Here is a 14,945-nt window from a genome sequence, read left to right on the forward strand (position 1 = left end):
CATGAGGAAGTGTTGTCAGTGTTTGGAGTTAGACCATCTACATTCAAATACTGAGACGAAAGGGTCAGGGAGCGCCCGGATACCATACCCCACCACAATCGACATAGAAGCAGACCATGATTTTTAGTCTGCTACAACCTCCCCAGGTAGTTGTAGCTAAACCCATATTTTTGTTGAAGTAACAAATAAATGATAACCTTATCGTCAGTTCCATGTTTGATAATGTTTTAGGGGTCAATGAGGGAGGACGTGTAGCCTTAATAAGTAAGAGATTGCCACTTCTGTAAGCAGAGCCGGACTGGGAACAGCAACCTGTCCTGGCATTTAGCTGCTCGACCAGCCCTGGGGGCGGAGGGAAGAGTGCTAGAAAGAAGCACCGCTCCTGCTTTTGTTACAGGGGGCCGATATTGCAACACTGCTGCAAAATCAGCAACAATTAGAAAACAGGCCCCACCCCTCCGGCCCACCTGGGAAATGCCCAGTGCCCACTAGGGCCTTGTTTATAAGCTTGCCAAGTAAATCATGAACAACTGCATATATTCATACTGTATAAACGTTAGCTCAGTCGATATGGGTACCCACAGTTTAACAATCCTGAATGCTAAAGTCATATCCCTAAATGTTAAAGGTCTTTAGGCCAGATGTATGGGGGTCGCATACGGCCCGATTTGCAAAATCAGGCTGTGTGCGACCACGGAAAAGCTTTTTTATTGTACCAACACCAAATTGTGATTCTGTAAGTTATTACCAAACCGCAGTTTGCGTTTGAGACCCAAAACAGAATCACTATTTGGAAGGGTATGTTCAGGGCGTCCCTTCCAAATAGGGAATCTGAATGATATGTACTAATGTTTGCAACGGAAATCAGTTTTCGTAGTCGCTCTACGCGTAGCTACGTGAAGTGCACTTTGCACTATGCAAGCTACGCGTAGCTACGCAAACTGCGTAGTGCGCTAGGGAAAATGCTGTTCGCACTGATTGCACAGTGCCGCACTGATTGCACAGTGCCGGATGCTTGTCCGCTCTGTGCAATCATTGCAAACGGCATCTTGCACAGTGCAAGCGGTCGTTTTCTGCCGCGCGAGTAGATTTGTACTCGAACGGCAGTTTTCTCAACGCGGACTGGTAGTTTCTAATCGCGAACGGTCGAGAGCATAGGCGACCACTCGCAATGAGAAACCTGACCTCCCTGCGCTGAGAATCTCGCCGGGAGGTTTTTTTTCCACGCTCGTGATCGGCTACTTGATGTTGCGAAGCGTTTTTGCACTGTGATACGTGCAATTCGCGTAGCACGTAGCGTGTAGTTGTGCAAACTATGCGAACGTAGCGTAGTCTTACGCCCAGTGCTAGTTTTTGCACTTTATCACCAATACAAATTTGGTGGTAACCCATTCTCAAACAGAAAGGGGTCCCCTTGGGATGCCTCCCATTTTAGGAATGTTTTAAAAAATATTTTTATGGACCACTGCCTACTGTTGAAAAATAAATTATAAGTTTCATTTTTATTTTTAAATGGATCCCATTTCCCTTTAAGTAAAGCGGACTGCGTTTGAAAAAAAAAAATTGATTTATTCAAAATTAATCACAGACATGATGGCTTGCTGTCCACAGCAGGCCGAATCCGTGTGATGGCAGCAAATCCTAGTGGGCCACAGGTGCCACCAATCTCATTAATATTCATGAGGTAGGTCTATTAGAGACCGACTACGAATCGCTAATTTGGAAATGAGGGTTAGAGATCCCTTTAGTACATAAATAATAGCGATTACCAAAAAGTGATTCACAAAAAAATGCTATTTGGTAATCGCTATTACTAATGTTAGTATATTTAGCTCTATATTTGACACATAATAAGAGAGTACGGGTGTGGTACACATCACGGGATAACAGATGCAACATTATCACACTGCGAGAGACACACTTAAGGTGTTGCGATAAAGCTAAACGTTGGAATAAATACCCTCGACTCAGTTTTCATTCCTCTGCCCAAGCAAAGCATAATGCAGGAGATATTTATTTTCTTGCTCAAGCCTCAGTTTCACTTAAGTGAAAAAAGTAAAAAAGATAAAGAGGGAAGGTACCTCATTGTGGCAGGCACCCTCCAAGCTTACAATAACAACAGTATATGTGGAAAACACAAAACATGGTGACTTTCTCAGCACATTTCTCATTATTTCTGCAGGATTTGCTGAGGGGGATGTGATAGGGATGGGGGCTTCAGCTCAGTTTGGGATGCAGTGGCAGGTGGATGTGGGCACATCTGGAATCAGTACCTTTTCTAAAAAGCTTAAAAGAATAACCGCAGAGATTGCTTGCATGACTCCTAACACCTAAATGACTACACATATTTTTATCCTGTACACCACCCCCACTCCAGAGTCCATTCCACTCTAGTTTCTAATGAATATGCCTCCTGTATGCCTCCTTATTCCGCAGTCTTTCAGTACGCAGGGAATCACGACGCGGTCGTTACAACGACCGCGTTGTGATTCCGCATAGTATTATTCCGCAAGTCGGAGCAACGACTTGCGGAGAGGGGGCGCTGGATGTTGGAATAGTATAATTTACTATTCGAACTCCAATCTGTGTGGACACTAGGGAAGGTGTTGGATTTTAAATCCAACACCTCCCTCCCCCCCCGCAAGTCGTTGTTCCGACTTGCGGAGTAATAGTATGCGGAATCACAACACGGTCGTTGTAACGACCGCGTTGTGATTCCCTGTGTACTAAAAGTTTAGTTATAAACGTTCTTTACCGTTTCTAATAGATTACTGAATGAGCTACATGCACTCCATCGCGCTATCAGATTATGCACCAGTAGCTACATATTTCAATGTTCTCAATCCCTGCAAAGATCAAGGAAATTGGCAATGCACCCATTCAGAGATCTGCTGCCAAGTGCAGCCCTCTAAACCCAAATAGAAGAACACTTCCAGTGTAATGATCGGGGAAGTGGGAAGATTTTTGCCACTGGGATGCATTTAAAGCCACCATAAGAGGGGGGTGTAAGATGGCTCTAGCAGGGTTGAACACAATTTGGAAAAACATAAATTAGAAAAGGAATTTAATGACACTGAAACAGGCACACAAGGAACACCCGAGCCACACCCTCATACCGAAAATAACAGCTTGAAAAGGAAAACTTAGCGCCCTCTCTATCACCAATGCAGAAATCGCACTAATGCCATTGGTCACAGTGAGCGATGCACAAGGTAACACAATAGGTCCACACTTATCTAAGCAGCTGAGACACAAATTACAAATGGAATATGTAGGAGAAATCCGGGATGACAGGGGTAGGAAGCTTGTGCCTCAAGAAGATAAAATGGAAGCCTTTAATCACTTCTATATTAATGTATACACTGCAGGCCATCCTCAAATAAAAAACAACTACTGAGCGTCCCTCAAGAAAATGACCGCAAAGAAGGGTCACCCAAAAAATTACAAATATGTGATACAGTTATTTGATTGCCCACCGCTGTCGTTTATGTATGCCGCTGACATCGCATTGTATATACCACTATGTTTTGCTGCTGTAAAAAGCTTTTGTAATGTAATTAAGAAAATGTCAATAAACATATTTAAAAAAAAATTAAAAAATGACCGCAGCTCAAAGGGAGGACCTAGAAACCCTGAATACACAAAGCAAAGTGCTGGCCATAATACAATCACAAAAAATGAAGGGATCCTCTGACCCTGCAGCTTTACGCAAATGTCTACGTAATGTTGGCTGCACTAACAGCACTGCATTCTGTAACGCCTTTTAACACACTACTACAAGAGGGAGCAGACTTAAACACCATGAGCAAGGCCACTGTCTCTTGTATTCCAAATTGTGGCAAAAATGCTAAATTGTGTGCTTCATATAAGCCGATTACACATCTAAATATAAATTTAAACTGTACGCAATATTCCTGGCCCTAGAATAGAGCCACTGATGTCTATGATCATTTGTCCAGAGCAATCTGGATTCATCTTCAGAAATCGACAAACACACAATAATATGCGCCAAGCTTTCCATTAGCATTTGGCATCGAAAAGGCATTTGATCAGGTAAACTGGAAATTCTCGACACTTGTGGTAAAAGCATTTGACTTCGACCCCAAATTCATAGCTCTGATCTTAGCAACCTATCTAGACCTGATGTATTTCTTGCGTAAAGCATCTGTTGACATCAATCGAGCTTCAATGGTGGGTTGGTATTGCACTGTGTCATAGGCTCCATGCATTTAGGTACATGGAATCATACAGGTTAAAGTAGTTGGCAAACGTTTTGGCTTGGTTACCCCCTCTGATAAACACTTGAGTTTGACGATATACTATTTTAATAATGTGCATGTGTTCCTTCAGGACAGGGATTGCTTATTGTTTTGCTGTAGGACGCCGGCTCTGTATATACTTTACCAAAGTGAGGTATATTGAGCACAGAGTCCAGTGGAACCCCAAAGGTAGGCAGAGGTAAAAGCAGATAGCACCTCACTCTCTATTTGTGGTAGTGTGGGCGAGCAGTAAGGCTGTATCAGAGGTTAGTGTTAAGCATTTATTGTACACACCCAGCACGAAATGATGTTACACACTCAAAGACTGGACTCAGACCATTTTGTTTGTATAAAAACGTTGTAACTTTGTTATTTTATTACTAGAACCCGGAATTACTTAGATGCAGGTAAGTGATACTTTAAAAGCAATAATACTTTTCAAAATATGGTGTGCACTGGTTTTGTATAAGCATACAAGTTATTTTGCAGTATAGAAATGTGTTGTGAACTCCTTAGAATCCTTGAAGTTCCTTCAGATTACTTTCTAGTTACTTTGAAGTTACTTTTGTAACTTTGTGCAATACTTTCAAATAATACAGTTAGGTACTGCTGTACGTTAGTAAGAAGGACTGCTCACTTGTAACAACTAAGTTACTTTGTTGCAATGTAAGATAAAGTGAACACAGAACACTATTCAGAAAAAGGCCACGCCATGCAATTCTATGGGAAAAACAAAGTTAGTACTTGCAGGTAGGTACAGCGACGTTTGGTGTGGCCCTTTTGAGGGTAGAACCAAGGTTGTCCAAGGTTCAATTCTGCACTCCAGGTGCACCACCAGGGGCACCAGGGCAGCTGGGTCCAGGGTGCAGGGGTGCCAATGCTAGTCAATGGGGACTAGGGGCACATCGCTTTGAGGCTGCTCACGGGCAGGTAAAGCCTTGGAGGACAATCTTCAGGAGTTAAGGTGAGCACAAAGGGCTGCCTAAGGCAGTACCAAAACTACCACCCCAGCGGCCCAGGGGCGGCCGGGTGCAGGGTGCTTATACCCCGTCAGGCTGCCAATGTTACCTTATGGAGATCGTCGGTTCTGGTTTCAGGCTGCAGGCTCAGACCTTGGGGTCTCTTCGGTGGAACCAGCAGCCAGGGAAGGAAGTTGTGAGACAGGCGATGGGACACTGTTGGTTCTGGCCACCAGGGTGCAGGGCTGAGCTGAAGGTTGCAGGGGGGTCTTTAGATGTCAGGTGTCTCGTCACCGGGCAGGTCACAGTTGAGGGGGTGTCCTGGTGCAGAGGCTGCAAGCATCATTACGAAGGCTGGGAGAAGTCACCCCTCGGTGGATTTAGACTCAAGGCTACTGGGGGACCTTTTCTGAACCAGTGGGTCTCCTGGACTTGGGCCTTGGGCATTGTGTGCAGAGGTAGGTCTGGAAGGGGAGACTTTGCAGTTCCGCAGGGTTTTGGAGTTCTTTTTGGAGACAAAGCAGTCCTCAGGAGTCTTGCTTTTTTTTTTAAGCGAATCAGTCTTCCCAGGGTTTTTGGAGGTCGCTCGTGTTCAGGCGGGAAGTCGTCATGCTGCAAGGGTTTTTCAAAGGAGCAGGCGGGCTGGTAGGACTGGGGACAAATCAGTGGGTGCCTGGATCTTCTTCTGCTGTGTCATCTTCTTTGCAAATCTTCTTATGATGTCATGAACTGATGAGCTGGGAACAGGGATGCCCCTAAATTCTGTATTTGGGATGTTACTCGGATAGCAAGGTAGTGGCCAATGGGCTGCTGACCTTAGGGTGACTACACCCTAAGTGTGCTCACCCCATGTGGAGGAGTGAACACAATCCCTAATCCTGATTGGAAGGTGCCTGCCATCTGCAAGATGGCGGGCACTGAGGAGTGGGCTTCACCTCGGCTCCCCCACCTGAGGGGTAGGGTTGGCAGAAGTGAGCAAATCGTCTGGGCTGTACTAATTTTACCACCTGTCTTCCTGCTGAAAAGGAGGGGAGACCGGAAGGGGGCCTGCTCCTGATAGCAGGAGAGGCTGGGGAGCATTTTACAAAGGTGACAAGGCCTTGCCACAGAGGGCTCTCTCTGGCCTGGGGAGGTTTGACCACCTCTGCCCAGGAAAGGCTTTGTTTCTAGACCCAGGGAGCAAAGGCTCCCACCCAGGTGTCTATGAACCAGCCTTGTGGTGGTAGGCTACTGTTCACCAGCCAGAAACCCTCCAGTGGTTGATTTGATTCAGGAATCCTCTCTAGAAGGGACCCCTGAGTGCATGGGATAATAAATCTGACCCTGGAATCAGTACAGGTTTATTATTCTGAGATGTTTGATACCAAACATCCCAGGATTCAGAAAAAGCCTTTATGGTGCAAGGAAACTCGTAATGACCAGTTTCTAGACCACATACTCAGGATGGCTTTACTGGGCACTTATAATATCTAAGAATGGCGTTATATATTATAGGGGCCTGTCTGCTCGTGCAGATAGTTCATCACATGAGGGTGACTTATCTATACCTCATGCAGTGTTGGGCAGGCGTGGCACACAGGGATGCTTGAAATGTCAACTCTTCACTTTTAGCAGCACCAAAACATGCAGGCGGCAATGGGAGTGGTGCATGTTTGTGGTGAGAGGTCGCTGAGAGTCAAAACACACAAGATGATGGATGGAATGTTGCACATTGGCAAAACATTCACCCCCAGTCACAGATCTGGGTTTAATCCATCGTTATTTTGCTCACCAAGCGACCCCAGTTCAGACACGGCCATATGCAAATCAGTCTTGACCCTGTGCCTCATGGGAACAGTCCAGACCGAACTGCCAAGCCAAGTCTTCCCTGGACCGTAATCAAGCATCCTAGGACAGGTTTCTGGCTATCAGCCGTCTTCAGCCAGGACAGCTTGACTCCAATGGCTTAGTGAGCACGAGGGTCTCTGAGAGTGGCATAATACATCAGAGGTCTTTCCATGGCTACTATACCTTTGGCACAAAGTTACCCCTTCTAAGGGACTTACAGGTGGGCCAGAGTTTTGACAATTGTGGAAACAATGGCACAGGTTATGGAAAGAACACAGGTCCAGGGACCGTATTGGTAGGGACCCTGGGCACACTCAATCAAAGTGTATCCGAAATCTGGCGGAAACACCCACGCAACGCCCATCAAACGCCTTCCCAGGGCGAAGTAGCGCCATGCAGTGATTTGCACTGCATTTCGTTACTCTTGATTTATGAAACCACCAATGGCCACGCAAAGTGGCCTTGTGTGGTTTCATAAACTACATTTTTGAGTTGTGTGGCGCATGTAGTACTTTACGTGGTGCAAATGTGATGCAACTGGGCTCATAAATTTGGTCCTTAGTACTTAAAGCGCCATGGGCAACTTGGGCAACTAAACCTCCCTAAATCGAGGCAGAATTTAAATATGGAACTCCGAGGGGTTTGCTCACAAATTTTCGGCTACTAAAGTTGGATTTTAAAAATCTATTTATAGGCCCTATAAGTCTGATGGTGAGTAGCCCCTCTTGATTGTGATAATTATAGTATCTGCTGAGAATCCAAAAGGGCGTGTTTGAACTTATGTGATTGTTTTCGCATAGTCGGAGGATTTGAGGAATAAAATACAGCTTTTGGTTTGAAGGGGCGTGGCTAGCAGCCGATGAAGACGGTCGCAGCCTAGCGAGGCTCCCGACCCTCCGCCCGGCGATCTGCCAATAATCCTACTTCAGACCCGGTATCCCCGCGTAAACAGGGTAGACCCCGAGTGCAACGCTCGTGCCTGCTCCGGTTCAAGTGACGAGCCGGTGGGGCTCCCATACCGGGCACCAGACGCTGTGGAGTGCCCGGACCACCAGGACGCAAGATGGCGGCGTTCAGGTAGACGGACGCCGAGCTGCAGCGAGGGCTCCGTCCCCGGCGCCTGGCTGAGCTGCGGGGGTGGAGCGACGAGTCACCGCTGCGGAGACCGGAGTCAACAGACGCGCTGCCGGACCCTGCCAGCGGTGCGACCGGTGAGGAGCGCTGCCTGTAAGAAGACCCAGCGAGGCTCTGCCCCACCCGGGAAGCCAAAAATCTACACCCCGGCTTTGGGGCCTGCTATCCCGGCAGGAGCGACTTCGGCCCTGAAGCCCAGCTGGACGCGAGGAGCAGGTCTGTGGGCGGCCCGAAGACGGGCGGTGGTTGGCCAGCAACAACCCACCGGCCCGACTGCTGGGCGGGTGCCGAGAGACGCTGTGGGCGGGCGGCGGTGGCAGTACTCCGCCTCTGCAGGGAGCTGTAGTCGGCGCCCCGGCTTGGGGGCCTACCCTGTCGGTAACTGCGGCTCCGACCCCGTCGTTGGCCCACCTGCGGAGACGGAGCTGGAAGGGGCTGGGACACGCACTGGGGCCAACCGGCGCGCCGCCGGTCTCCCTAGCCCGGGGCGGCCGACGCGGCGCCCTGTGTGAAGGCAACCCCACGGAGGCCCTCCCCCATCAGGGGGCTGCAATCGACTCCCCGGCTTTGGGGCCTAGCGCCCATACGTGGATTGGAGGGCGGCTAGGGGCCCGATTGCCTGCCTAAGCGGCGAGTTTCCACTGTGTCTGGCCCCGGAAGAGTAGTGACGCTCACCACACGCAGTCCCAGTCACTAGGCACTCTGCGACTGTTACCGGGAACGACCCGAAGGCGGCTGGAGTAGGACCCGAGGAAGCGGCTTTTCTGGGGAAGAACAGTGACCTTCACGAGTGCGGCCGGGGACCTGCCTCGTCCGCCATACTGCACTGAACAAGCACCCCGGGGAAAGGCCAGCCTGAGGGGGGCTCGACGCCTGCCTACCAGCGACCAGCTCTCAGCGGGGGGCCCCGACTGGTCTCGCTGCAGCGGTACCAGGGGTGAGATTGGGATCTGAAGACAGGGCATTTCGCACTGGGCGAGGCACCACAAGCAGACGGCCCTCGTTTAGCGGGCACCACCGGAGAATAAGGAGAGGGAGTCCCCTGGTTGGCACTCGGCGGACGGCCCATTGCGGAAGGCGCCGCTACCCCTGACTATCCCCAGGAGCCCAGCTCGGCAGCACGGGAGCAAAATGGGAAAGCCCAGAGGCGCTATAGGGGACAGGAGCCCTGCCACGGAGACGCCTGAAGACGCCACTCAGTCCACAACGGAACTGCAACAAATGCAGGACAGGATCCTGGAGGCTATAGATGCCACGAAAGATGCCTTACACCACGACATTGCGCAGGTGTCGGCTGGGCTGGGGCTCCTGCGGGCTGAACACGCGAAATTGACGGACAGAGTCAAGGAAACGGAGGCCACCCTAAGGGACATCGTGCCGGCTCAGAAGTCGATGGACGGGAAGCTCACAGAGGCGCTGGACCGCATTCAAACCCTGGAAAGGAGGGCAGAGGACGCGGAAAATCGCAGCCGACGGAACAACATGCGCCTCGTGGGCCTTCCCAAAAAAACGGAGGGTACGGACATGGTGGGCTACTTGCACGAATGGCTAAAGTCGGTGGTGGCCCCAGAGGGCCTTTCTCCCTTCTTCACTCTGGAGCGGGCGCACCGAGTGCCGTCAAGACTCCCGCCTTGCCCAGTGGTCATCAAACTACTTCACTACAAGGACAGGGACTGGCTGTTGCAGCGGGCCAGGGATGCAGGTCCCTTTCAAGTGGACAAAAGTAAAGTCACGCTGTTCCCGGACTACACATTCGAGACCCAAAAGATGCGCGCCTCCTTCCTTTCTATAAAAAAAGAACTGCGCACGGAAGGCATACAATACTCGCTGCTGTTCCCGGCCCGACTCCGTGTAGTGGTAGACGAGAATGCCCTGTTCTTCCTAACGGCAGCAGAGGCATGGACCTGGTGGGATACCTACAAAGCAGGCATGGATGGTGCTCGGTTCAGGGCTGAGGAGGAGCGCCAGGAACAATCGGTCAGGCGATCACGACGTCACCGAGGGCGCGGACAGGGATCCAAAAAGCCGACGACCTCCCAAACAGCGGACGAACGTAGAGCAGCGCTGCAGGCGGTAAAAGAAGTATCGGGTTCTGCGCTGATCCAATCGGAGAAGGAATCGGGATCAGAGGGCCAGGGCACTGGCTCGGACACTGTACTATCAGAGCTGGGCGGGGCCAGGGGCCCGAAGGTCACACCACAGACGTCAGGGGAAATCATCGGGAGCTGAATCCTCGGCATGGTACCTGGCAGGGGTGAAGACGGCTAGAGCGCCTACAGAGAACTCTGGAGCAGGCCGCCGTAAGACTGAAATGTTGTGAGTCATGATGCATATTGCGGGGCGGGGGAATGGGGACGGCTTTTGAAGGTTCCAGAGGTTAGCGTACGCACCCCAGGGCCATAAGGCCCCCGTAGCATTGACTACGATTTAGAAGATTTGAGAGCACGTTTGCTCGATAGTTTGGATGGGAGCGACTCTTTTGCAGTTAGGTCCTGTTCTGGGGGAGGGGGGGGCCTGGAGTGGTTGGGGTGTCTCTAGGAGTAGTTTGGGGAGGGGGGGGGAGACTGTTGGGGATGGGTAGGGATGGGGTCAAGTCTGTGGTCCGGATACAACTTACTGGAGATCTACCTTACACGCAATGGGACAATGGCTAATGTGGGATCGTTAAAATGTGCGTCCTGGAATGTGCGGGGCTTAAATACGATGGTGAGGAGACACATAATCCACTCTTACTTAGTCCGTAGCGGAGTGCATATAGCATTCCTGCAAGAGACCCATTTAACCAAGAAGGAAGGAATAGCGCTCCAGCGTAGATGGAGGGGCCACCTATTCTATTCCACGTACTCTGCTTTTGCTAGAGGAGTGTTAATTTGGGTGAGAGCGGGTGTCCCTCTCCAGGTAACTAGGCACATAGAAGACCTGGAAGGGAGGTATGTAGCGGTCGAGGGACTACTTAGAGGCCGACACATAGTGCTCAGTAGCATCTACGCGCCGAACGTGGATCAAGCAACATATTTTGGAAGGCTTTCAAGGGTACTAGACAGCTACTTTACAGGTACTGTACTGATGGGAGGGGACTTCAACTCCATAGAAGATACTACGCTAGATAGATCATACCCACCACTACACGCTTCCCCAGTACACCGGTTGGCGAAGTGCAGAACAGAATGGCAGGTAAAATGGGACCTAACGGACAGCTGGCGTACACAACACCCAAAAGAGCGGGATTACTCATTCTACTCTAGCCTACACGACCTACACGTTCGCCTTGATACCTTCCTTTGCTCTCCAACGGTACTTGCAGCAGTGGCCCGGACTGAATATTTAGCACGCACAATATCTGACCATAACCCATTACTCCTGACGCTAGATTGGATGACTGAGCCCTCGAAAATCCCAACATCGCGGCTACGGCCGGACACATTGGATGACCCACCCTTCCGCGCAGAGCTGGGGGATCGGATCACCCAATATTTTGAGGAGAACGAGGGTACCGCCTCATCCAGAGCTATAGAATGGGACGCATTTAAAATAGTAGTGAGGGGACACAGCATAGGGAAATTTGCAGGAGTCCGCAAGTCATTAGTGGGAGACTTAGATAAGGCTGAGCGTACACTGAGGGAAGTGGAACTAGAACGCTCTAACCACCTTGAACTGCATGGGAAAGTAAGCGAGGCGCGGGAGGCAGTGGCAGTAGAGGTGGAGCGCCTTCGCAGCTTTGATTATAAGACATACTTGACGAAGACTCTGGCTGAAAGGGACAAAACTGGAACAATCTTGGCCTGGCTTGCAAACCCCAATAGGAGTAGCCAACCGATACTGGCCTTACAGGGGAATGGTGGCCACACCCATACCACACAATCAGAAATATTGGACTGTTTCAGGTCATATTACGCGAGGTTGTATAGCACTGAGCTAGGGGACCAAACTGAAGCAATGGACGCTTTCCTGAGTGATTTGCAGCTCCCGCAACTAGAGCAAGAACAGGCTGACACCCTAGGTGGCCCAATAGACTTGGCCGAAATAAGAGGAGCTATAAAGCGAATGGCGCGTAACAAAACACCAGGAATGGATGGGCTGCCCATTGAATTCTACGGGAGATACCTAGATCAACTGGCCCCGAGACTTCAAGTGATCTATAATGAAGCCAGGGAAGAGGGCAGGCTTCCCCGTTCAATGCGCGAAGCCATAATGATCCCTTTATTAAAACCGCGAAGGGAGAGTACAGACCCTGCATCCTATAGGCCGTTATCCATGTTGACGACTGACTACAAAATCTTAAGCACGGTGCTGGCCTCCAGACTGTTAACCCATATGCAAGACCTAGTCCATAAAGACCAATCAGGTTTTATACCCACAAGAAACACGACACACACGTCCGTAGACTACTCAGGCTAGTGGATGACCCACCGCCGGATGCGAGAGCCCCTCTAGTATTGGCGGTCGACATAGAGAAGGCCTTCGACAGCCTGGAATGGAACTACCTGTACAGGGTGATGCAGGGGTTTGGCCTAGGTGAGGGATACATACAGTGGACGAAGGTGCTCTACTCTTCAGCGAAAGCTAGAGTGAGGGTCGGACCCTTGGTTTCAGACCAATACGAGGTGACTCGGGGAACCAGACAGGGGTGTGCACTTTCCCCCCTGCTGTTTGCACTTGCGGTGGAACCTCTTGCAGCTATGGCTAGAAGGGGTGAACATTACAACGGGTTAGTCTTCAGAGGGGCCCAACATTACATTTCCTTATATGCAGACGACCTCCTCCTCTTCTTAGACAATGCGGAGGAAGCTGTGGAGGGCGCAGAGAGACTACTGGCGCGCTTTGGCGAGATATCAGGACTGCGGGTCAATTGGATGAAAACCTGCCTCTTCCCTCTACGGAGGGGGGAGGTGTGCCCATCACCTCACCCGAACCTTAGATGGGAACCCCACTGTCTGAGTTACCTGGGGGTGCACATATACCACGAACCGGCGGACCTCCTAGACTGTAACGAAGGTCGCTGCATTCGCGCATTGCGGGGTAGTATGTCCTTCTGGGCCACCCTGCCCCTTTCAATGGCGGGCCGGGTTGCACTTCTAAAAATGGTGGCCCTGCCGCGACTCTTATATTTCTTTCGGACTCTCCCCGTATGGATACCCGGAGCGCTATTCCAACAACTGAGATCGATGTTGGTGTCCTTTTTATGGGGAACGGGTAGGCGCAGGATTGCACTGGCGACGCTAACCCGCCCTAAGGATGAGGGTGGCCTGGCTGTCCCGGATTTTTAGCTCTACTACTTGGCAGCTCAACTGCAATTCTTCACACAAGAAATAGCGAGAGTGTACCGCGGCCCGGAGCAGGAGAGGGAGAATGGCACCCCTCACCACGTCCTGGCGTATATAACCCTGCAACAACGATTACTGCTAAGAGGGCTGCCCCAAGAGGAGCGGACCCTTCGATTATGTTGGAACCGCTCGCAAAAGCGACCTGGACCAGGTCACCCGTATGCACCCGAAATCCCGCTGGGCATGGTGACGGCACTCCCACATGGCGGGGACTGGTCGAGGCTACGTCTCTGGGAAGAGGCGGGGTTACAGATGATAGGGGATCTATATGAGGACGGGGTATTATTCCCATACCAGGCCTTGCAGGAGCGGTACGACCTCCCGAGGGGTGACTACTTACTACACGCGGCGGTGGTGAGAGCCATACAGGCGCACTGGGGGGAGGGCCTGATAGAACCCGCGACGACACTAGCGTGCCAATACACAATGATGGCTGCAGGAACGTTTAAAGCAGTTACATGTCTCTATCGCAGAATGCACACGGAAACCCTACTACCACTTACACCACTAAAGAATAAATGGGAGGCAGACCTACAATTAGAAATCCCGGACACGACATGGTCCCAGCTGGTGCGGAGAGCCAGGAAGAGCACCAGGAATGCACGTTTCCAACTGATACACCTCTATATCCTCCACAGGGCTTACCTCACCCCGAGTAAAATAGCAACGTACTTTCACGTGGAAGACACAGCATGCCCCAGATGTAACCAAGTAAGGGCAGACCTAGTACACATGCTAAGGAGTTGCCCCTGCTTACAAGAGTATTAGAGGGAAATAGGAGACACCCTGAATGCAGTAGCAGAAAGGGAACTACAGTATGACAGTGCGGTCACCATTTTGCTTTGGTTCCCTCATACGCGCAAAAACAAACTATCAAGTAAATTCATAGACATGGGCCTACTCATAGCGAAGAGAGAGTTGACCAAGGGGTGGAAGTCGAAGGCGGGGCCAACACATAGGCGATGGATAAATGAATTCTTGAAATGGGCGACAGCGGAGAGCACGATAAGATACCAACTGGCCCGCCGTAGCTCAGACGAGAAGGCGCAGGATGCAGCAATGGCATGGGAAATACTAGTACAGGCACTGAGGGATAGCGCAGTGGAAGAGGAGGGGGAGGAGGAGACGGAGGGCATGGCAACTCCAGCGGCGACGGTCATAGCCCCAGCACCACCGCAGGACACACACACACAGTAAACCACGGAAGCTCCGAAATCCCACAGTATAGGCACACATGATTGCACCGAGCACAGACGCAGACACCGGGGGGGGGAAGGGGAGGGGAGATAAGCACAGGGGGACCCCACAGTGGAACATGTACATCCTTTATAGACCAGCAGTGAGGCACGTAACACAAAAGAGAAAAGCAGAGGGTGGAGGACCTTCTGTGTTGACTACAGCGGACGGCCCAGTCCAGATGGCAACGCATAACAGAGTTACGC

This window comes from Lissotriton helveticus, chromosome 5_1, assembly GCF_964261635.1.
Source record: "Lissotriton helveticus chromosome 5_1, aLisHel1.1, whole genome shotgun sequence".
Classification (NCBI taxonomy): domain Eukaryota; kingdom Metazoa; phylum Chordata; class Amphibia; order Caudata; family Salamandridae; genus Lissotriton; species Lissotriton helveticus.